General features: G+C 44.9%; 1 protein-coding gene and 1 non-coding gene across 3 annotated transcripts in view; both read left to right on the top strand.

Moving 5' to 3' along the window:
• LOC124622633 (flocculation protein FLO11-like) overlaps nucleotides 1–23,613 on the top strand; it is a 589,221-nt gene that overhangs the window by 409,014 nt on the left and 156,594 nt on the right. The gene's annotated exons all lie outside the window — the stretch shown is intronic.
• Nucleotides 3,840–3,958, top strand: LOC124623205. The gene has a single exon (XR_006980683.1). It is a non-coding gene; the product is annotated as a 5S ribosomal RNA (ribosomal RNA).

Here is a 23,613-nt window from a genome sequence, read left to right as displayed (position 1 = left end):
ATAACGCCTATCGCAAACGATATTATGCCTCGTAGCTCGGAAATAAAGCAGTTTCAGACAAATTTATCATTTTACTATTATTTTGATCCATACGTTAAACACACGAAGTGTATACAGTTACTTCTGAGTCACCCTGCATAAAAGACAGTTTCAGCTGGCTATAGAATTACTCTGTTAATCTGTATAATAATGAAATGCAGAAGTAGCGTAAGACTCTATCTTATGTGTTTAATGTAAATTATTTTTTAAGAACCGTAAATAATTTCAGTTGGTGATCTCGGAGTTAAACACTGATATGACTCAAATTGTGTAGGGAGAAAGCATGCATTTTCGCGAGCTTTTGTCGGCGTTCGTAGTAAGGATAAGAACTGTGGGTGGTATGAGACGCTGGTGGTAGTGTGTGATAATGTAGTCGGCAGTTTGGACTTATTCAATATTGATGCAATAGTTTGCAATTGTGAAGATGCGTTTATTCCTTTAGTTAGCTCGAACAAATGTTGCTGATCTCTCCACTAGACTGTGTGAATCCGAAAGCACTGTCTGTGTACGAAATGTTTGCTTGCATTGCTTACAAAAAAATCATTTATTAATTGTGAACATTAGCCTCTGTATGGCCATCAACTGAGAGAACGTGTTTTGATTAAATAAAACTGAACTTCAATCTGAACCTTCGTCAGGATACATTATTGTACAGATGGACCATTCCCAGATTACTTCATAAATTCGTTGTCAAACGTGCTTTAAATTATTCCTTGACTGTTCATAGGCTGGCGTATTACGGTACTGGCCATTAAAATTGCTACACCACGAAGATGAAGTGCTACAGAAGCGAAATTTAACCGACAGGAAGAAGATGCTGTGATATGCAAATGATTAGCTTTTCAGAGCATTCACACAAGGCTGGCGCCGGTGGCGACACCTACAACGTGCTCACATGAGGAAAGTTTCCAACCGATTTCTCATACACAAACAGTAGTTGACTGGCGTTGCCTAGCGAAACGTTGTTCTGATGCCTCGTGTAAGGAGGAGAAATGCGTACCTTCACGTTACCGACTTTGATGAAGGTCGGATTGTAGCCTATCGCGATTGCGGTTTATCGTATCGCGACATTGCTGCTCGCGTTGGTCGAGATCCAATGACTGTTAGCAGAATATGGAATCGGTGGGTCCAGGAGGGTATACGGAATGCCGTGCTGGATCCCAACGGCCTCGTATCACTAGCAGTCGAGATGACAGGCATCTTATCCGCATGGCTGGAACGGATCGTGCAGCCACGTCTCGATTCCTGAGTCAACATATGGGGACGTTTGCAAGACAACAACCATCTGCACGACAGTTCGACGACGTTTGTTGCAGCACGGATTATCAGCTCGGAGACCGTGGCTGCGGTTACCCTTGACGCTGCATCACAGACAGGAGCGCCTGCGATGGTGTACTCAACGACGAACCTGGGTGCACGAATGGCAAAACGTCATTTTTTCGGATGAATCCAGGTTCTGTTTACAGCATCATGATGGTCGTATCCGTGTTTGGCGACATCGCGGTGAACGCACATTGGAAGCGTGTGTTCGTCGTTCCCATACTGGCGTATTACCTGGCGTGATGGTATGTGGTGCCATTGGTTACACGTCTCGATCACCTCTTGTTCGCATTGACGGCACTTTGAGCAATGGACGCTCCATTTCAGATGTGTTACGACCCGTGGCTGTACTCTTCATTCGATCCCTGCGAAACCGTACATTTCAGCAGGATAATGCACGACCGCATGTTGCAGGTCCTGTACGGGCCTTTCTAGATACAGAAAATGTTCGACTGTTGCCCTGGCCAGCACATTCTCCAGATCTCTCACCAATTGAAAACGTCTGGTCAATGGTGGCCGAGCGACTGGCTCGTCACAATACGCCAGACACTACTCGTGATGAACTGTGGTATAGTCTTGAAGCTCCATGGGCAGCTGTACCTGTACACGCCATCCAAGCTTTGTTTGACTCAATGCCCAGGCGTATGAAGGCCGTTATTACGGCCCGAGGTGGTTGTTCTGGGTACTGATTTGTCAGGATCTATGCACCCAAATTGCGTGAAAATGTAATCACATACCAGTTCTAGTATAATATATTTGTCGAATGAATACCCGTTTATCATCTGCACTCCTTCTTGATGTAGAAATTTCATTTGCCAGAAGTGTATTTATTGAATGAGAATAGGGTTCAAAGCAACGGTGTACGACCACACTTGTGAGAAGGCGGGACATCTAAGACGTTGTGCACTCGCCCTCAGGTAACGCTGCACTGCAGCTCACATTTCGGTTTAGTAATTTCTGTAAGTCACTGGGAGATTGTAATCCTAGTAGCGTAAACGGCCTTTATTTTTTAGAGCAAATTAGTTGTGATGAATGTACGCCGTTGCAAGTTGGCTACCATCTTTCGTTCAGAAGAGTCATTATTGAAGAATGGATCTGTAAAGTCGAGTCGTGTACTCAAAATTGAGGAGCTGGTTACAAAACCGCTGTACTGCGTAAGCACGAAATTGAGTTTGCGCCAGTGGTTCTTCTGTTTCGGAGCCATGAAGTAGCAACCGGCGGGCGCTGTTTCTGTAATTAGTTGCGCGGTTTCTCATTTCGGAAGTCGCGGCCGACAATTGGCGGGAGATCTGCAATACGAGAGGCGCGTCTGCTGCAAGAGCAGGCCGCCCCGGAATCCTTCTTCGCGAGGGAGGCGCGCTTTGCGCAGCTCCGTCTCAGGACGATGGCGGCGAGTGTTCCGCTACAAAAGAGCGCCCTTGCCCCGTGGGCGAGAAATAACGGTTAGCGAGCGAAAGCTTACCGTCGTCCTTCCAGTTCATCGTAGAGATGTGGAAAGCCGTGAGGAAGTACTTGGCGAAGCACCGTTCTTTACAGGTCAGTGCTCTGTAAAGGGTTGCCATAAAATCCCGCTAATCGCTTTAGAATATCATAACACAGAAACTGTTAAAGACCGAAAATCGTGGTTTGTCGTAAAATGTTTAGCAGCTCTCAAAATTTGTTTTTACCCTTTGTCCTTTTCTGAAGTTTTGTTCAAAATGGTTCAAATGGCTCTAAGCACTTTGGGACTTAACATCTGAGGTCATCAGTCCCTTAGACTTAGAACTACTTAAACCTAACTAACCTAAGGACATCACACACGTCCATGCCCGAGGCAGGATTCGAACCTGCGAACGTAGCAGCAGCGTGGTTCCGGACTGAAGCGCCTCGAACCACTCGGCCACAGCGGCCGGCAGGAGTTTCGTTGACTGATGTTGTGTTATGATTGACGCAATCACGCAGTAAGTAGTTTAATGGCGTGGCATCAGGATTCGATGTGACAGTGAGTTGAAGCACATGTCAGTGATAGCATAGAGCATTTTGACTATTTCCTGTAACAAACTGTTTCGTGTGGTATACTAGTCCTTTCGGTTCCTATATGTTTCTCACGAATAATGTACTAATAAGAGTTGTAGAAAACAATTATAACATAGAAACGAAGCGTTTATGGATCCGTCTGCTTATAACATAGGGACTGCACTACTTGATGAAATATTTCTGGACATAGGTATGTAATACAAAATTGACCATTCGACGTGACGAGTGACGGACCCACCAGTGTACCAGGAGGGGCGTAGTCTTTTGTTGTGAGAAGCAGTAGCAGCAGAATGGATCGGACAGGTGAGCTCAGTGACTTCGAACGTGGACTAATCTTTGGATGTCACCTGGGTGACAGACTCGTCTGTGACATTTCAGCTGTTCTGCAAATGGAAGCGTAGGGTTCCGGGGCCGTTGTCGCTGACATTAAAATTCTTGTGGACTTGTGGGCTATATATGAATTTGCCAACGGCCATACCATGGTGAATACACCGGTTCTCGTCCGATCACCGAAGTTAAGCAACATCGGGCCCGGTTAGTACTTGGATGGGTGACCACCTGGGAACACCGGATGCTGTTGGCTCCCCCTCTGCCCCCCCCCCCCCCCCCCCGCAATGAACCATGGACCATGTTGTTGGTGGGGAGGCTTGCGTGCCTCAGCGATAGAGACAGCCGTACCGTATGTGCAACCACAACGGATGGGTATCTGTTGAGAGGCCAGACAAACGCGTGGTTCCTGAAGAGGGGCAGCAGCCTTTTCAGTAGTTGCAGGGGCAACAGTCTGGATGATTGACTGATCTGGCCTTGTAACACTAACCAAAACGGCCATGCTACGCTGGTACTGCGAACGGTTGAAAGCAAGGGGAAACTACAGCCGTAATTTTTCCCGAGGGCATGCAGCTTTACTGTATAGTTAATGACGATGGCGTCCTCTTGGGTAAAATATTCCGGAGGTAAAATAGTCCCTCATTCGGATCTCCGGGCGGGGACTACTCAAGAGGTCGTTATCAGGAGAAAGAAAACTGGCGTTCCACGGATCGGAGCGTGGAATGTCAGATCCCTTAATCGGGAAGGTAGGTTAGAAAATTTAAAAAGGGAGATGGATAGGTTAAAGTTAGATATAGTGGGAATTAGTGAAGTTCGGTGGCAGGACGAACAAGACTTTTGGTCAGGCGAATACAGGGCTATAAATACAGAATCAGATAGGGGTAATGCAAGAGTAGGTTTAATAATGAATAAAAAAATAGGAATGCGGGTAAGCTACTACAAACAGCATAGTGAACGCATTATTGTAGCCAAGATAGACACGAACCCCACGCCTACTACAGTAGTCCAAGTTTATATGCCAACTAGCTCTGCAGATGAAGAAATTGAAGAAATGTATGCTGAAATAAAAGAAATTATTCAGGTAGTGAAGGGAGACGAAAATTTAATAATCATGGGTGACTGGAATTCGGTAGTAGGAAAAGGGAGAGAAGGAAACGTAGTAGGTGAATATGGATTGGGGGTAAGAAATGAAAGAGGAAGCCGCCTGGTAGAATTTTGCGCAGAGCACAACTTCATCATTGCTAACACTTGGTTCAAGAATCATAAAAGAAGGTTGTATACATGGAAGAAGCCTGGAGATACTGGCAGATTTCAGATAGATTATATAATGGTAAGACAGAGATTTAGGAACCAGGTTTTAAATTGTAAGACATTTCCAGGGGCAGATGTGGACTCTGACCACAATCTATTGATTATGTACTGTAGATTGAAACTGAAGAAACTGCAAAAAGGTGGGAATTTAAGGAGATGGGACCTTGATAAACTGAAAGAACCAGAGGCTGTAAAGAGTTTCAGGGAGAGCGTAAGGGAACAAGTGGCAGGAATGGAGGAAAGAAATACAGTAGAAGAAGAATGGGTAGCGTTGAGGGATGAAGTAGTGAAGGCAGCCGAGGATCAAGTAGGTAAGAGACGAGGGCTAGTAGAAATCCTTGGGTAACAGAAGAAATATTGAATTTAATTGATGAAAGGAGAATATATATACACTCCTGGAAATGGAAAAAAGAACACATTGACATCGGTGTGTCAGACCCATCATACTTGCTCCGGACACTGCGAGAGGGCTGTACAAGCAATGATCACACGCACGGCACAGAGGACACACCAGGAACCGCGGTGTTGGGCGTCGAATGGCGCTAGCTGCGCAGCATTTGTGCACCGCCGCCGTCAGTGTCAGCCAGTTTGCCGTGGCATACGGAGCTCCATCGCAGTCTTTAACACTGGTAGCATGCCGCGACAGCGTGGACGTGAACCGTATGTGCAGTTGACGGACTTTGAGCGAGGGCGTATAGTGGGCATGCGGGAGGCCGGGTGGACGTACCGCCGAATTGCTCAACACGTGGGGCGTGAGGTCTCCACAGTACATCGATGTTGTCGCCAGTGGTCGGTGGAAGGTGCACGTGCCCGTCGACCTGGGACCGGACCGCAGCGACGCACGGATGCACGCCAAGACCGTAGGATCCTACGCAGTGCCGTAGGGGACCGCACCGCCACTTCCCAGCAAATTAGGGACACTGTTGCTCCTGGGGTATCGGCGAGGACCATTCGCAACCGTCTCCATGAAGCTGAGCTACGGTCCCGCACACCGTTAGGCCGTCTTCCGCTCACGCCCCAACATCGTGCAGCCCGCCTCCAGTGGTGTCGCGACAGGCGTGAATGGAGGGACGAATGGAGACGTGTCGTCTTCAGCGATGAGAGTCGCTTCTGCCTTGGTGCCAATGATGGTCGTATGCGTGTTTGCCGCCGTGCAGGTGAGCGCCACAATCAGGACTGCATATGACCGAGGCACACAGGGCCAACACCCGGCATCATGGTGTGGGGAGCGATCTCCTACACTGGCCGTACACCACTGGTGATCGTCGAGGGGACACTGAATAGTGCACGGTACATCCAAACCGTCATCGAACCCATCGTTCTACCATTCCTAGACCGGCAAGGGAACTTGCTGTTCCAACAGGACAATGCACGTCCGCATGTATCCCGTGCCACCCAACGTGCTCTAGAAGGTGTAAGTCAACTACCCTGGCCAGCAAGATCTCCGGATGTGTCCCCCATTGAGCATGTTTGGGACTGGATGAGGCGTCGTCTCACGCGGTCTGCACGTCCAGCACGAACGCTGGTCCAACTGAGGCGCCAGGTGGAAATGGCATGGCAAGCCGTTCCACAGGACTACATCCAGCATCCCTACGATCGTCTCCATGGGAGAATAGCAGCCTGCATTGCTGCGAAAAGTGGATATACACTGTACTAGTGCCGACATTGTGCATGCTCTGCTGCCTGTGTCTATGTGCCTGTGGTTCTGTCAGTGTGATCATGTGATGTATCTGACCCCAGGAATGTGTCAATAAAGTTTCCCCTTCCTGGGACAATGAATTCACGGTGTTCTTATTTCAATTTCCAGGAGTGTAAATGCAGTAAATGAAGCAGGCAAAAAGGAATACAAATGTCTCAAAAATGAGATCAACAGGAAGTGCAAAATGGCTAAGCAGGGATGGCTAGAGGATAAATGTAAGGATGTAGAGGCTTATCTCTAGGGGTAAGATAGATACTGCCTACAGGAAAATTAAAGAGACCTTTGGCGAAAAGAGAACCACTTGTATAAATATCAAGGGCTCAGATGGAACCCCAGTTCTAAGCAAAGAAGGAAAAGCAGAAAGGTGGAAGGAGTATATAGAGGGTCTATACAAGGGCGATGTACTTGAGGACAATATTATGGAAATGGAAGAGGATGTAGATGAAGATGAAACGGGAGATATGATACTGCGTGAAGAGTTTCACAGGGCACTGAAAGAGCTAAGTCGAAACAAGGCCCCGGGAGCAGACAACATTCCATTAGAACTACTGATGGCCTTGGGAGAGCCAGTCATGACAAAACTCTACCATCTGGTGAGCAAGATGTATGAGACAGGCGAAATACCCTCAGACTTCAAGAAGAATATAATAATGCCAATCCCAAAGAAAGCAGGTGTTGACAGATGTGAAAATTACCGAACTATCAGTTTAATAAGTCACGGCTGCAAAATACTAACTCGAATTCTTTACAGACGAATGGAAAAACTAGTAGAAGCCGACCTTGGGGAAGATCAGTTTGGATTCCGTAGAAATGTTGGAACACGTGAGGCAATACTGACCCTACGGCTTATCTTAGAAGCTCGATTAAGGAAAGGCCAACCTACGTTTCTAGCATTTGTAGACTTAGAGAAAGCTTTTGACAATGTTGACTGGAATACTCTCTTTCAAATTCTGAAGGTGGCAGGGGTAAAATATAGGGAGTGAAAGCCTATTTACAATTTGTATAGAAACCAAATGGCAGTAATAAGAGTTGAGGGGCATGAAAGGGAAGCAGTGGTTGGGAAGGGAGTGAGACAGGGTTGTAGCCTCTCCCCGATGTTATTCAATCTGTATATTGAGCAAGCAATGAAGGAAACAAAAGAAAATTTCGGAGTACGTATTAAAATCCATGGAGAAGAAATAAAAACTTTGAGGTTCGCCGATGACATTGTAATTCTGTCAGAGACAGCAAAGGACTTGGAAGAGCAGTTGAACGGAATGGATAGTGTCTTGAAAGGAGGATACAAGATGAACATCATCAAAAGCAAAACGAGGATAATGGAATGTAGTCGAATTAAGTCGTGTGATGTTGAGGGTATTAGATTAGGAAATGAGACACTTAAAGTAGTAAAGGAGTTTTGCACTTTGGGGAGCAAAATAAGTGATGATGGTCGAAGTAGAGAGGATATAAAATGTAGACTGGCAATGGCAAGGAAAGCATTTCTGAAGAAGAGAAATTTGTTAACATCGAGTATAGGTTTAAGTGTCAGGAAGTCGTTTCTGAAAGTATTTGTATGGACAGTAGCCATGTATGGAAGTGAAACATGGATGATAAATAGTTTAGACAAGAAGAGGATAGAAGCTTTCGAAATGTGGTGCTACAGAAGAATGCTGAAGATTAGATGGGTAGATCACATAACTAATGAGGAGGTACTGAATAGAATTGGGGAGAAGAGGTGCTTGTGGCACAACTTGACTAGAAGAAGGGATCGGTTGGTAGGACATGTTCTGAGGCATCAAGGGATCACCAATTTAGTATTGGAGGGCAGCGTGGAGGGTAAAAATCGTAGAGGGAGTCCAAGAGATGAATACACTAAGCAGATTCAGAAGGATGTAGGTTGCAGTAGGTACTGGGTGATGAAGAGGCTTGCACAGGATAGAGTAGCATGGAGAGCTGCATCAAACCAGTCTCAGGACTGAAGACCACAACAACAACATATATGAATGTACACTACTGGACATTAAAATTGCTACACCACGAAGATGACGTGCTACAGAAGCGAAATTTAACCGACAGGAAGAAGATGCTGTGATATACAAATGATTAGCTTTACAGAGTATTCACACGAGTTTGGCGCCGGTGGCGACACCTACAACGTGCTGACATGAAGAAAGTTTCCAGCCGATTTCTCATACACAAACCCCGGGTTCGATTCCCGGCGGGGTCAGGGATTTTCTCTGCCTCGTGATGGCTGGGTGTTGTGTGATGTCCTTAGGTTAGTTAGGTTTAAGAAGTTCTAAGTTCTAGGGGACTGATGACCATAGATGTTAAGTCCCATAGTGCTCAGAGCCATTTGAACCATTTGAACCATCTCATACACAAACAGCAGTTGGCCGGCGTTGCCTGGAGAAACATTGTTGTGATGCCTCGTGTAAGGAGGTGAAATGCGTACCTTCACGTTACCGACTTTGATAAAGGTCGGATTGTAGCCTATCGCGATTGCGGTTTATCGTATCGCGACATTACAGCTCGCGTTGGTCGAGATCCAATGACTGTTAGCAGAATATGGAATCCGTGGATTCAGGAGGGTAATACGGAACGCCGTGATGGATCCCAACGGCCTCGTATCACTAGCAGTCGAGATGACAGGCATCTTATCTGCATGACTGTAACGTGTCGTGCTGTCACGTCTCGGTCCCTGAGTCAACAGTTGGGGACGTTTGCAAAACAAAAACCATCTGTACGAACAGTTCGACGACGTTTGCAGCAGCATGGACTATCAGCTCGGAGACCATGGCTGCGGTTACCCTCGACGCTGCATCACAGACAGGAGCGCCTGCGATGTTGTATTCAACGATGAACCTGGGTGCACGAATGAAAAAACGTCATTTTTTTCGGATGAATCCAGGTTCTGCTTGCAGCATCATGATGGTTGCATCCGTGTTTGGCGACATCGCGGTGAACGCATATTGGAAGCGTGTATTCGTCGTTCCCATACTGGCGTATCACCTGACGTGATGGTATGGGGTGCCATTGGTTACACGTCTCGGTCACCTCTTGTTCGCATTGGCGGCACTTTGAGCAATGGACGCTACATTTCAGATGTGTTACGACCCGTGGCTCTACCCTTCATTCGATCCCTGCGAAACCGTACATTTCAGCAGGATAATGCACGACCGCATGTTGTAGGTCCTGTACGGGCCTTTCTGGATACAGAAAAAGTTCGACTGCTGCCCTGGCCAGCACATTCTCCAGATCTCTCACCAATTGAAAACGTCTTGTCAATGGTGGCCGAGCGACTGGCTCGTCACAATATGCCAGACACTACTCGTGATGAACTGTGGTATCGTGTTGAAGCTCCATGGGCAGCTGTACCTGTACACGCCATCCAAGCTCTGTTTGACTCAATACCCAGGCGTCTCAAGGCAGTTATTACGGCCCGATGTGGTTGTTCTGGGTACAGATTTCTCAGGATCTATGCACCCAAATTGCGTGAAAATGTAATCACATGTCAGTTCTAGTATAATATATTTTTCTAATGAATAACCGTTTATCATCCGCGTTTCTTCTTGGTGTAGCAATTTTAATGGCCAGTAGTGTAGTATCTGTTCCCGAAAGAACAGATAGCATTGATGAGTGTGCAGCTTCTCTAGAATGAAATGATAATTAAATCGACACCCTAGCAGCAAACAGGCGTTGATATACATCATTGGGGACATGTTGAAAAAGTGTGCCCCTACAGGGAATCGAACGTGGGATCTCCTGCTTACATGGCAGACGCTCGTACGGGACTTGGTAGCTTAATATACCACGAGTAATGAGTGTGATGAGCAAGCATCTATTAGGCGCACTACGAATGTATTGATGTAGACATGTTGGGAATGTGGGTCTCACGGGGAGCGTGCGGGGGATAAGTCCTTGCAGGCGCGCTATCCTCTGTGCCCTCGGTGGCTCAGATGGATACAGCGTCTGCCGCTTAAGCAGGAGGTCCCGGGTGCGAGTCCCGGTCGGGGCACACATTTCCACATGCCCCCAGTGATGTATATCAACGCCTCTTTGCAGCTAGGATGTCGATTTAATTATCATTTTCTTCTGGGCTGTTGAACGCATTAACAGTATATAAAATTGGCCGACGTATCGGCCACTATTGCAAGTGGCCATCCTCAGGGCTTTGGGCCGAAATCAGCACAGAAGAATTTGTTGGCTTTCTATAGTTGTCCAAGTCAACTGCTGGTGATATGATTGCGAAGTGGAACGCGAAGGGACAACCTCAGCTAAACCAAGACCAAAACCAAGATCTCACTTACTGACAGGCATGTACCGTCGAGTGTTACGCGGCACAACATAAGCCACACATTTCTGTACTCAGTGGTAAGCGCCGGCCGCTGTGGCAGAGCGGTTCTAGGCGCTTCAGTCCGGAACCGTGCTGCTGCTACGGTCGCAGGTTCGAATCCTGCATCGGGCATGGATGTGTGTGATGTCCCTAGATTAGTTAGGTTTAAGTAGTTCTAAGTTCTAGGGAACTGATGACCTCTGATGTTAAGTCGCATAGTGCTCAGAGCCAGTGCGAAGTTGCGCTTGATGTGGCGCAAAGAGTGACGCTCCTGGAAACGAGTGACTTGGACTGACCAATCATGCTATCACTAGGGCAATCCGATGGACGTGTTTAGGCCTAGCGGGTACCTGCAGAATTTACCTGGCATGATTTGTGTGCAACAGTGAGGTATGGAGGAGGCAGTGTTTCAGTAGAGGCGTGTTTTTCGGGGATGGGTTGTGGTCCCATTACTGCGCTTAAGAAAACGCTAAATACGGAAGGATGTGAACACATTTTGCATTATCGTGTACTGCGTACAGTAGAGGAACAGTCCGGAGACGATGACTGTAGTAGCGTAATAATGCACTTTGTGATAGGTCAGTATCCGTGAGGCAACGATTTGTGGCTAACAACATGCCTGAAACGGACTTGTCTGTCCGGATTCCCGACCTGAACCTATTGGAACAGCTTTGGGATGAGTTAGAAAGTTGACCTCGCTCCAGACCCCTGCGTCCAACATGACTACCTTCCCTGCTTTCGGTTCTTGAAGAATAATCGACTGCGCTTCCTCCACAGACACTCAAATATCTCCTTGAAAGTGTTTCCAGCAGAGTTCGAACCTCCATGAAGGCGAACGGCGGACGCGCCCAATATTAATGTCCACTATTAGCTCTTTTGATCAGATTGTCTACATCAGCACAATCTGGATTCCGTGCGATGGTGGGTTCTTGCGTGTATCACTGCTAACGGACGGCATTTTGAATATGTCATGTAGGAAAGAGTTTCATATCGCTTGCTGTTACTTTCTTTTCTTACGTTCCTTTACAAGAGCTGTACAAATTTGGTTCTAAGATGGAAATAAAGTGATTTCGGATCACTGTGCTGATAGTAGTATTTTCTGCTCTGATATGTGAGTAATTTTCCCTGTAAGTTCTGCAGTATCCATGTATTATATTCGGGTACAGATTTTTGGTGCATTTATTGACCCAAACAATTAAGATTTCAACATCTCAGCGTCAGTATGGAATCGATGAGTTGAACACTGAACTCGTATTCTGCATCATTGGTAGGTTAGTATTCAAATCCCTATTCCATCGACGAAAGAGATATTTCAGCACTTTACCTAGTCCCTTCAGGTGAATGCATGACAGATTCCCTTCAATTATAATCCTTCTTTTTTATGTAGTCTGATTCTAACTACTTAGTGCTCCATCTACCATGATGTAGACATCGACAAGATGTTCAACGCTAGGCTCTCTTACCTTATTCAGTTTACTTCTAAACGGCATACACAACATTTTTGAGATCGCTTAGTATTCTTAAAGTGGGGCATTTATGTCAACAGTGTGTACGAAAATTTTACCCGTTTTTTTTTTTTTTTTTTTTTTTTTTGTAGGGGAGACAATTGAGGTTATAACCAGCGGCAATGGTAATGAACAATCATTTGGGAAATGACAGTTTCAGTACGCATGTGACCTCACAGCTAGTCTGTGTGGGACAGCTTGTGTTGTTGAAACAATATTCCTACGCGTGGGAGGATGTGCAAGTGGCACATTAACGCCATGAAAACACCTGATTAGCTGTCGATTTTTCTGTAATGCGCTATAATGATTTTCATTAAAGGAAGTTTATGGTTGTCTTCTATTGAGGCTTACGCAATTAAGCTTTGTATGTTATTGCTGAAGAAGTGGGACATTAAGTAATATTAGTGTAATCATCACTATAATAGTACAGTCTGCTCACAAGACGTCATTTAGCAAACAACCGTAATAATCGTGCAGAGTGAGCTTTTAATTTGGGTGATTAAAACTTGAATGTTCCCTCGCTCGAAGAGTAGCAAGCGTCGTTACCGATGTTTTAATGTTGTTAAATCGAAACTAGCTCCAACACTTAACGGTATTACCAGAATTACTCAGGCATTAGCAAATTACCCACCGATAAAGTCCCAATACACATGTCTAAGTGCGGATCGTCCATCTAGTAGTCTCTCATGTCATAAATATACGTTCCAGATTTAGACTACGGGAACTCCGCACATACACAAAACAAAACGTGTTCTTATGAGTAGCTTCAGTGACAATTTTCATATCATTTTCTCTTCAAAATTTCACCGATCCTGCAAAAAGTCACAGAAGTTATCACCGGAAACGTGTAGCGAAATGAGTGAAGCAATAGTGAGAAACACAGGCTGTAAGAATGTCGCACACGGATTTTGCAGTCGTGGTATTTTATGTATAATTCTGAGGACGCGGTCTATTGTAAGCGTTTCTAGCTATTCCCTCTTCGGCGTCTGTGAGAGGAGTAAGTGCGACTGTGGTGAGTGCTTCTGAAATATGACGAAGAGGAGGAGGAAGATGGAGAGTATAAAATCCGGCGTTGAGACGTAGCCTTGTGAAATTGAGACGCTGTCGTTACTGTAGTTCGATCGGTATGATATTTATCACCTCTTTTGTGAGATGCTACAAAGCGCAATTAAACAGCTCTGGGCTCAAAAATAAGTTTTTACGATTACTTATTTCTGAGCGAGCGCCAAAACGGCTATCTATAAAGAGGAGTCTACAGATGTGGTCAGTAATGAATACTTGGTCCAAAGAAGTAGTTGAAAGTTACCCAGTTAGTGCACTGAATTTTATGGTCGCATGTCGGAAGAATGTTGAACAGTAATTCGTAAGCAGTGAATGTCGTCCAAGATTGAAGCATTCATGACGGTTGAATTTTTATTCGAATCTCGTGTCACGATTTTGTTACTATAATGCAGTAATAGCTATCGATAAAGCATACAATAAACTAAAATAAAATAAAACTCTGAGTTTTTTCCCTCGGGACTGGAACAATGCAGAAACATGCAGTTTGTTTTAAAATACGTGTGCACTGGTTTTAAGTGCGTGACAGAGATGGAAGCACTATAGAGCACACAGAACTCTAGCAGCAGTGACAGAAGAGAGGACTGGTTATGATATTAAAAAAAAGTGACATTTCATTATTAGAGCAGCGTGTAATCATTCGTTTTATCCATTTGCGTTTTGTGAGACCGATTGAAATTCATCACCAGCTGAGTGTGACCTGTGTTAATGGTGGGATAGATAGTCTGATGTGTTTTCGTGGGTGCGACAGTTCAAAGAAGGTACAACATTGTGTGACAACAAATCAAGACTATTTGCTCCGCACCAGCTGGTTTGACGACACAATATAGCGAATGTAGAAAGTTGTTTTGCAGGATCGCTGAATGAGTGTGGAGCATCTCGTCCACAGAATTGGAATTTGCTTGGGATCTGTTCGCACAATCCTGCTTAAAGGCCTGAATATGTGAAAAGTGTCCTCCAGGTGTGTGCCACGAATGCAGGCGGACAGCCATAAGGCTGTTCCCATGGCATGTTGCTAGGCAATGTTGATGCGTGATGACGGCATGAATGGAACTTTTTCATCGACTTTGACAATTTAAAAGACATGGATGCCGTGTTTCAATCCTAAAACGAAGCGCCAGTCAGTTCAGTGGAAGCACATACACTCAATCGGTAATAAAAAAAATTCGTTTAACTGCAGGTGGCCGTGATCTGGGACAACGATAGCGTAATTCGTACTCATTCCGTTCCAAAGCGTACTACGGTGACAGGTTCATCCTACCGAGATGTTTTGGAAAACAATATCCTTCCAGAATCGCACGAAAAACGGCCCGAAAAGGCTGTACGTGTGCCATTTCACCAAGACAGTGCACCAGAGCATAGGGCTAAAGCGACGCCGCAGTTTCATCGTGACAACTTTGACGCGATTTCTCATGATTCCTACTCACGTGACTTGGCTCCTAGCGAGTCCTAGCTGTTTACAAAGGTGAGAGACATTATCTGTGGTCGCACATTCACTAGCTGTGTCATTTTTGCATCAGCGGTCTTCCAGTGGTCAAACCATACTCCTAAAAAAGCCTTCGCAGAGGCCACGATCATGGTATCGACACAGTGAAAAATGTCTTCAGAATGAGATTTTGACTCTGCAGCGGAGTGTGCGCTGATATGAAACTGTGTGCCGGACCGAGACTCGCACTCGGGACCTTTGCCTTTCGCGGGCAAGTGCTCTACCAACTGAGCTACCCAAGCACGACTCACGCCCCGTCCACACTGCCTTACTTCTTCTAGTCCCGAGTTCGAGTCTCGGTACGGTACACAGTTTTAATCTGCCAGGAAGTTTCGAAAAATGTCTTATACTGCAGGGAGATTACGCCTAGAAGTGACACAAAATGGTTCAAATGGCTCTGAGCACTATGGGACTTAACAGCTATGGTCATCAGTCCCCTAGAACTTAGAACTACTTAAACCTAACTAACCTAAGGACAGCACACAACACCCAGCCATCACGAGGCAGAGAAAATCCCTGACCCCGCCGGGAATCGAACCCGGGAACCCGGGCGTGGGAAGCGAGAACGCTACCGCACGACCACGAGATGCGGGCAGAAGTGACACAAGTTTCGCAGTTTTCGTGTGATTAGTTTGTGAGGAAAAAAATCAGTGGTAGTATAATTTTAATGCACCTCGTAGTGATATCTCGATCTGCTGTGTTTAATGATCTTCGTCTAACCGATTATCGTAGAATACTAGTATGAAACAGTCCATAACCGACAAGGAAAGCAGTAATTATCAATGGAGTGTCCAAGCAATTCAATCGTCATCGATTCGAATGCCCCGAGGTGATCGTCGACTTTAAGAACCCCATTCGAAAGGCGGGAAGATCATCAACAGCGGCAAATGCCCTTTCCTCTAAAAGAATGAGTCGAGTTTTATGATGTGATGATTCCCCCCCCCCCTCACCCATTCCCCATCCTCCACCTCTCTCCCTCCAGCCCCTTACCATCACCTACTGGAGGTGAAATTTTTCTTCTACACCGCTACACAAAGAGGCTACCTCAGAAAAGGAGATACCCGTCAAATGAAAATATTCTGATGATCTCACCTACTTAGGCGACAAGTTGACCCTACTCTCGTCCAGTGTATGCACAAATCTTTACTTCTTGCATTTTTTTCCTTCTGTGATTTGAAAGGGAGGAAGATGGAGGTTAAACGTCCAGTCGACGATTCAGTTATTAGAAACTCTGCACAGGGACAGTTGGATGAAAGAAAGCAACCTTTTTCTTCGTGAACATGCAATAACGACATTTGCGTCAAGCAATTTAGGGAACCCATTGATCGTCGGAGGTGGACTGAAACTAGAGTCGTCTCAGTGCGGATCCAGTGTCATTCCATTGCGCCACCTTGCTCAACTATTTCGGTGAAGTCGAAGAAGTGACGTAACGGTTATCCAATTACGGCCTCATGTACATAATCAAGAGACCGTTGGAACACATGCAGAAAAGCACTCACGCTCATGACACGAAATACACAGTCCAGTCACATTGTTGTGACAATCTGTCAAAAGCCTAAACAACCAACTTTTGCAGCATGGGAGAGAGTCAGTGACGTTCTGGAAAGTAGCGACAGGGATGTAGAGCCATGCCGACTCCAGAGCAGTGGTTAGGTTTATCGGTTGAGTATTCATGGCGCTAACAGCCCGATAGAGGTGGGCCCACAGATTGTCGACTGGGTTTAAGTCCAAGGAGTTCGGTGGCCAGGGGAGACTAGTAAACGCATCATGGTGCTCTTCGAACCATGCACGTACATAGCGAGCCGTAGCGGCATATTGCATTGTCCTGCAGGTAAATGCCATCGTGCCGAGGAGATAACAAGCTGCGTGCAGAGGTGGGAAAGGTCCAAGGATAGGTGCATGCTTATGTTGATTCACTGTGCCTTCGAGAATGACTAGATCACCCAAATCATCCTGACCGTAACGCTCCCTCCTCCAGCATGGACACTTCCGACGCTTGTTGCAGGACCATACATGCGCTCTGCCATCTGTCCGATGGAGCATAAACTGTGAGTCATTTGAAAAGACAACCAGTAGCCACTCAGTAAATGTCCAGTTGTGGTATTCGCGTGCATGTTCCAACCTTTGTAGCCAATGAACAGCAACCAGTACGGATGCATGAACCAGGCGCCTGATGCTGAGGCCCATACGCCAAGACGTTCGCTGCACGGTCATGGAGGAGACGTTGTTGGTTGTCCTTGGTTCATCTAGGCAGTCAGAAAGTCAGCAGTGGTACGTCTATTCACCAGTACACATCTCCGCAGTCGTTGTTCATCCCTGCCATATATGGCCTGTGGTGCATTACAATTGCCTCGGCGACTGTTTTGGATAGCATCATTTTACCTTGTACGACATACTTTAACCACGGCGGCACCCGGACAATTTACAAACTTAGTCGTTTCGGACAAGCGTCCTTCCTTTCCCAGAAAGTCAGTGATCGTAGCTTTCTAGACGTCAGATAAGTCGCTCGGTTTCCGCAATACAACAAAGACTCCACTGTTTCTCCGTGTCTACTATACACGTTTCTACAACCTCAATTGCCAGTGCTACCACCTGCTGCCTGTGAGTTGTTATTGCACTTTGACGTCGAACGTAGGCGATGACTGGACCGTGTATTATGACCACAGATCTCCACAAGATTGAATTGTGTCTGATAGTGTTGCGGCCACGTCAGGCGATGAGGGAAGTATGCAAGTATGCGAAGCAGAGAACGGGAAATCATTCTACCGACGACAGGGGCCGCAAATAGGGTAATTGACTGACATAAGCGACTTTGACAAAGAACACGTTGTCCCTGTCCAGCGCCTGGAAAGAAGCATCTGAGAAAAAACGTAGTAGGTCTTCTGTTGGCGCAGTACTGTCGTGAGCATCTGTGGAAGGTGGTTGAAGAACATTGAATTCAGGAGTTGAAGACAAGGTGTTGGACGTCAAAGCGTATCACAGAAAGTGGAGGCTGCAGGTTTAACCACTCTATGAAGCAGGGTAGGTGGCACTCCTCGGCACCTTTGGCGGCAGAATACAGTTCTGGCGTAGGAATAAAGATTTCGGAGTACGTTGTTCAACGTCCATTGTTCAATTCCTTCTTCCTTTTTCAACTAATCGTTTGTTTGCACGTAACGAAAGGCATTCTGATGCATACAATCATTATGGTCTAACGACTATGTTGTGGTGCGGGAGTTTTATATTTATGGATAAAGATTTCTCGTTGCACTAGTTTCTTGTTAACTGAAACACCACTTCGTATTTCTTGCCCTCGCTGGGTTAGCTTCTTTGTCCAAAGTAGCTATTTAAATTTTGTAGTCTTTTTATATTCTTGCGTAACATATTTTGGTACGTCTTTCGCGCCCATCACATTCTCCGGTGTTTTTTTTTTCAGAAGAGACACATAGGCCTGCTTTTGAGGCTGTCTCTTGGAGGAGATTTATCAGCATTGTTGTAGTTTCTATAGGTTAAACGAAAATGGTAAGTTCCTCCGAAAAAGCCAAAGAATCGATTTATTATTACGATATTAAAATATTTTACATATTTTATTCTAGTTATTATGGGGTGAGGGGGAGGGAGGGGAGAGGGGGAATAAAGTGACAAACTGGAACGCACCCCCCCCCACCCCGCCCTCCCTCCCCCCCTGCCACCCACAGAACACAAGCGTGGATCCATGTCTCACCAGCATATCTGTGAAAGTGTATAATTCAACTTATAGGGGAACAGAGAACGAAACGATAAGGCTTAGCAATGAAAAGTCTGCTTTGACATAGACATGATAGTGGCGCGATAAATAATTCATACGTAAACGACAGTGATTCGGATCTGCCGCCTAGCACGGACGTAATCACGGTTGGCTAGTTGATTTGGGAGAGGAGACCAAACTACGAGCTCATCAGCCCCGTCGGATTAGGAAAAAATGGGGAAGGAGGTCAGCCGTGCCCTTTCAAAGGAACCATCTCCGCATTTGACTGAAGCGATTTAGGGGAATCACGGAAAACCTAAATCAGGATGGCCGGACGCGGGTATGAACCGTCGTCCTCCCGAATGCGAGTCCAGTGTGCTAACCACTGCGCTACTTCGTTAGGTGGACGAGGTGATGTCAGAAGTACTAAGGCTGCCAAGGCCCACGAGAAAGACAGGCTGTAGTGCGTACGTCACATCACGTCACATTGCTGGTCTTACGAGTAGACTGTAGAACTCCCTGTGCCATTGAGGAAAAATGGCAATGTCTTCAAAACGTCTTTCTGTTTTGCATCGATAAGGGGGTCGTTGGTCTTTCACGTGAATTACGACAGCTCTTGCCTCTTTTGAAAACATAGAAATTTTTCCAATCTTTATTTCAGAGCAGATTTTAATAGCTGTTTGAGATGGATGGATATTAAACACTTCGCTCACAGTGCATTTGAATATCTTACATTCCTACATTAACAACAATGCTTCAACAAAACATTAAAATCAGTTGTGTGGATTGCATTTACACGTAATGGGATCGAAGTTTTATTCGACTCGACTGTCGTGTGTAAATCTTGCAGAAAAGAGGCCTTGGTCACAATTCTCCCACCATGTGTCATCTAGTAATGAATATTTAAAGAATTTTTTCCATGATTTGGCACTTGGGAGGGTAACATTCATCTCACAAGACTTTCCGCGAACGTGACGTCATTTTGACGTCACACGCAATATCGACAATCGATGCGATAGGGCCATACTCATTTTTTACTATATTTATATATCCTGAGATATACATAAGCGTTGGTGAGAGATTCTGAAACTTTCTTATGAATGTAATACAAGTATGTTCTCCTGCAATATTCGCACCTAACAGTGCTTCACATGGTTAAATGACGGTATGAACTCAAGAAATCTACTATATATATATATTCTGGAAGGTAACGAAAAATGAAGTAAAAGAGAAATTTTGATCATTTAGTGCTAGATGAATTAAAATTGTTGAACTTAAGTATACTTCATTGTGACAACTTCAGTGCAATTTCTACCGCTTTTCTTTGTGCAACTATTAACCATGATTATTATCGATATTTAGAAATATCATTTAAGTCTTAGAAGCTCGAACGGCTTTTCATCTGTTTGTAAATATTGTTCTGACACGGCGAATGCATATAATCGGCACCTTCTGTGGTGATATAATTTATCGAGTTTGCGTCAATTAGACGCATAAAGCACAGAATAAATATTGCTGCTGAAGATAATTACTTTCATGGGTAACGTCTTTGCCGTTTTCGCGTATTATCTTTGACGACATAGGAATGAAACTTTGCCGCGGGACAAAGCAGCGTGCCACAAAAAAATGCCTTTGAAGTATTAGTTTTGCCGTATAGAAATTTATGTAAGTACCACATGGCTGAAGCTGTACAAGAGCAAAACCATTCATACAGACAATGAGAATAGTAAGTACGAACCGCTGTCAGTACCTGCTTCAGGAGGATTGTTGAAAACGACAATCGCTAGAACAGGAGGGCGTTGATTTACAGCTGGAGCTGTACAAAGCAGCGATGAGTACGCGCCAGGGCAACAAAGCGCTATGCGGTGACCGTTTCCGAGCCTTGAGAAGAGCTGAAAGAGCCGATGACGTCAGGCGTTCGTCATTTCGCCGAGCCGGACAGACTCATAGGGACCGAAAGGTTAGCACGACTGTCATTATTCCTGTTATTATAACGAAATATTTAATTCAACCTAGTTAAAATAATATGATGTCATAGACGTACTTTGCTTTGTTAACGTCAGTAATACGGTAGCTACAAAATACTGTAATGAGGCAGTGATTGCTGTTGCCACCAAGTAAAAATCGTCTGAATATCCATTACATACAAAGATAATTTCTCGCGAGAACACATCAAAAGAAGGATAATGAATCTGAGTATGGAAATACAGGATTTATTTGAGTAAACACTGCTTGCAGAGACGATAACCGAAAGACTATCAGTTGAATCATTCCTCGTGTTTCGAGATTCTATCTAGAACGATAACCATTAGAAAGGTGAAACAACTCAAGGAATACATTAAGAAAACGGCTGTCGAGGGCTATTCGTTTATAAATAACACGTCTTTTTGATGCGTGGCAGGAAGTGCGATTAAAGTTTTATATAACCTCTAAGATATATATTTATATTCGTACCGTGTACCAGGGTCTCTCTTACTGCTGTTGAGCTGTTTTTACAGTAGTCGATTCTTTTTTAAAAAAGAATACCAGGTGTAGTATGAAACCGGAGTTTGGTTGCAATAATTCCACGTATATTGTCTGAAACTGATAAACAATATTTTATTCTAAATTATCTCCATTGCTATTAATACATTTCTCCCTCCTCTTCGGCAGGCTATGAATGCCACGCCAAAAAGCAGTTCTGCTTTTGAAGCGAACCAGTCAGCGAGCCATTTTCGTACATTTTCATACGAATTGAAGCGTTGTTCAGCGAGAGCGTGTCCCAGTGATGCAGATAGATGATAACCGGACGAAGCCAAGCCTGGAGAATGAGCTGCGTGCCCTAGTATTTTGCAACTGAACGATTCGATCGTTTCCTGGACGCGTTTTGCTGTGTGTTATGGGGCGTTGTCGTGGGGAAATATGACTCTGTGTTGCCTTTTTCCATACTCCGGTCGTTTTTCACGTGATTCTCGATGTAAATCGATCATTTGCTGTTGGTATAGATCAGTGTTAACGGTTTCACCGGGTTTTAGCAGCTCATAATAGATAACACCCCTCTGATCCCAGTAAACACAGAGCATTGTCTTCTTTGCAAAGCGATTTGGTCTTGCAGTGGATCTCGATGGTTTGCCTGAATTCGCCCATGATTTACGACGCTTAGAATTCTCAAAATGTATCGATTTTTCATCACCTATCACTATTCGATGGAGAAAGGCTTTCTTTTGTATCTGGCGAGCATCATTCCACAAGTGGTCGTTCGATTTGCTTACTGTCTTTCATTCAGTTCTTGCGGAACCCATTTTCCCACTTTCTGCATCTTTCCTCTAGCTTTCAACCGAAGAGAAACGGCTTTCTGCGTTACATTCAATTGTTCCGCGAGGTCCTGTTGAGTTTGAGTATCATCTTCATGCAATAAGGTCTGAAATTCGTTGTCTTCGAACTTTTTCGGTGGTTTCCCGCGCTCGCCGTTTCTCACGTCAAAATCACCACTTCTGAATTTTTTCAACCACTGGACTCACTGCGTTTTCCCAAGAGCACGTTTGTCGAAAGCTTCGACAAGCATTCGACGCGGTTCTGGAGCAGTTTTCTTCTAATGATAACACAAAACCAATGTTGTCGTAGTTCGTGGGCACAAAACTCTACATGTTTACGGGGTTGAAACAGATACCGATGTATGGAAGGTGGGTTACTGTGTGTTGACAAACGTCGTCAGGCGTTAAAAGAAGCAGATGGCGCTGCAGACTCGATCTCACGGGCCCTACACTGACGGCTAGTACCATCTTTAGGGAAATTAAGTTTCATACTTCTACACCTGGTATTTCTCTTATTAATCCGTAGTTGTGCATCGAAATCTTTATTTACCCATCCAGTAAATTCTCGTAATGAAAACTGGCTGTTCTATTTTGGTTTCGAAATATGATAAAGGATATGGGTGTTTGACTTCGGTTGACGGTTGTTCGCACGTCACTGGTCAGAGTCGACAACTATGATTGGAATTTGGAAATTATCCTAAAAGGAAAGTAACTCTTAGAAACATAATCTATAAAATATGAGCCTAGCAGTTCTAGGCGCTTCAGTCTGGAACCACTCTCCCGCTACGGTCGCAGGTTCGAATCCTGCCTAGGGCATGGATGTGTGTGATGTCCTTAGGTTGGTTAGGTTTAAGTAGTTCTAAGTTCTAGGGGACTGATGACCTCAGAAGTTCAGTCCCATAGTGCTCACAGCTATTTTTTGTAAAATATGTTAGCAATATATTGTCAACAAATAGCATACCATTATCTGTAGTTTTGCAAGCTAAATACAACCTAATAATTTAGCACGAAAGCCACTACTATATTTTACTGTTTCTCCAGTTACGGTCAGTAGCAGCTATTCAGCTTCTGCTGGTTGTTTAACATTTGCATGAGGGCGTAGATATTTTTGAAGAATATAATTACCTACATCTTTTAAAAACGAGCAAGAATGAAACATGTTATCTTAGTCTGTCACAAATATTTGACTGTTTTTCGGTAATATATCTGATTTCTAAGGAGGTGGTTAGGGTGGGATCTAGCAGCTCACTTTAGAGAGGTGAGATTCAACCAAACTACAGGCGATTACCGGTTCATTTCTGGAAGAGTTTCGCTGCGGTGACTGATAGGAGTAGCCGTTTGAAATGGTCTCGATCGGTGCTGACAACTTTTTCAGTGAAGACACTCTTCAACGCATTATTGAAAGCAAAGGTTGCTAACGACCTGAAACAAGTACATATCAGTCTGAAACTCATTCATTTCAATGTTCGGTCAGCATTTCCAAGAAGACATATATATTCTACAAAATAACTTACTATCATTATTTTCACTTCAAGAAAGT

The sequence above is a fragment of the Schistocerca americana genome, chromosome 7 (assembly GCF_021461395.2).
Source record: "Schistocerca americana isolate TAMUIC-IGC-003095 chromosome 7, iqSchAmer2.1, whole genome shotgun sequence".
Lineage (NCBI taxonomy): Eukaryota > Metazoa > Arthropoda > Insecta > Orthoptera > Acrididae > Schistocerca > Schistocerca americana.
This window is presented reverse-complemented; position numbering and strand designations above follow the sequence as displayed.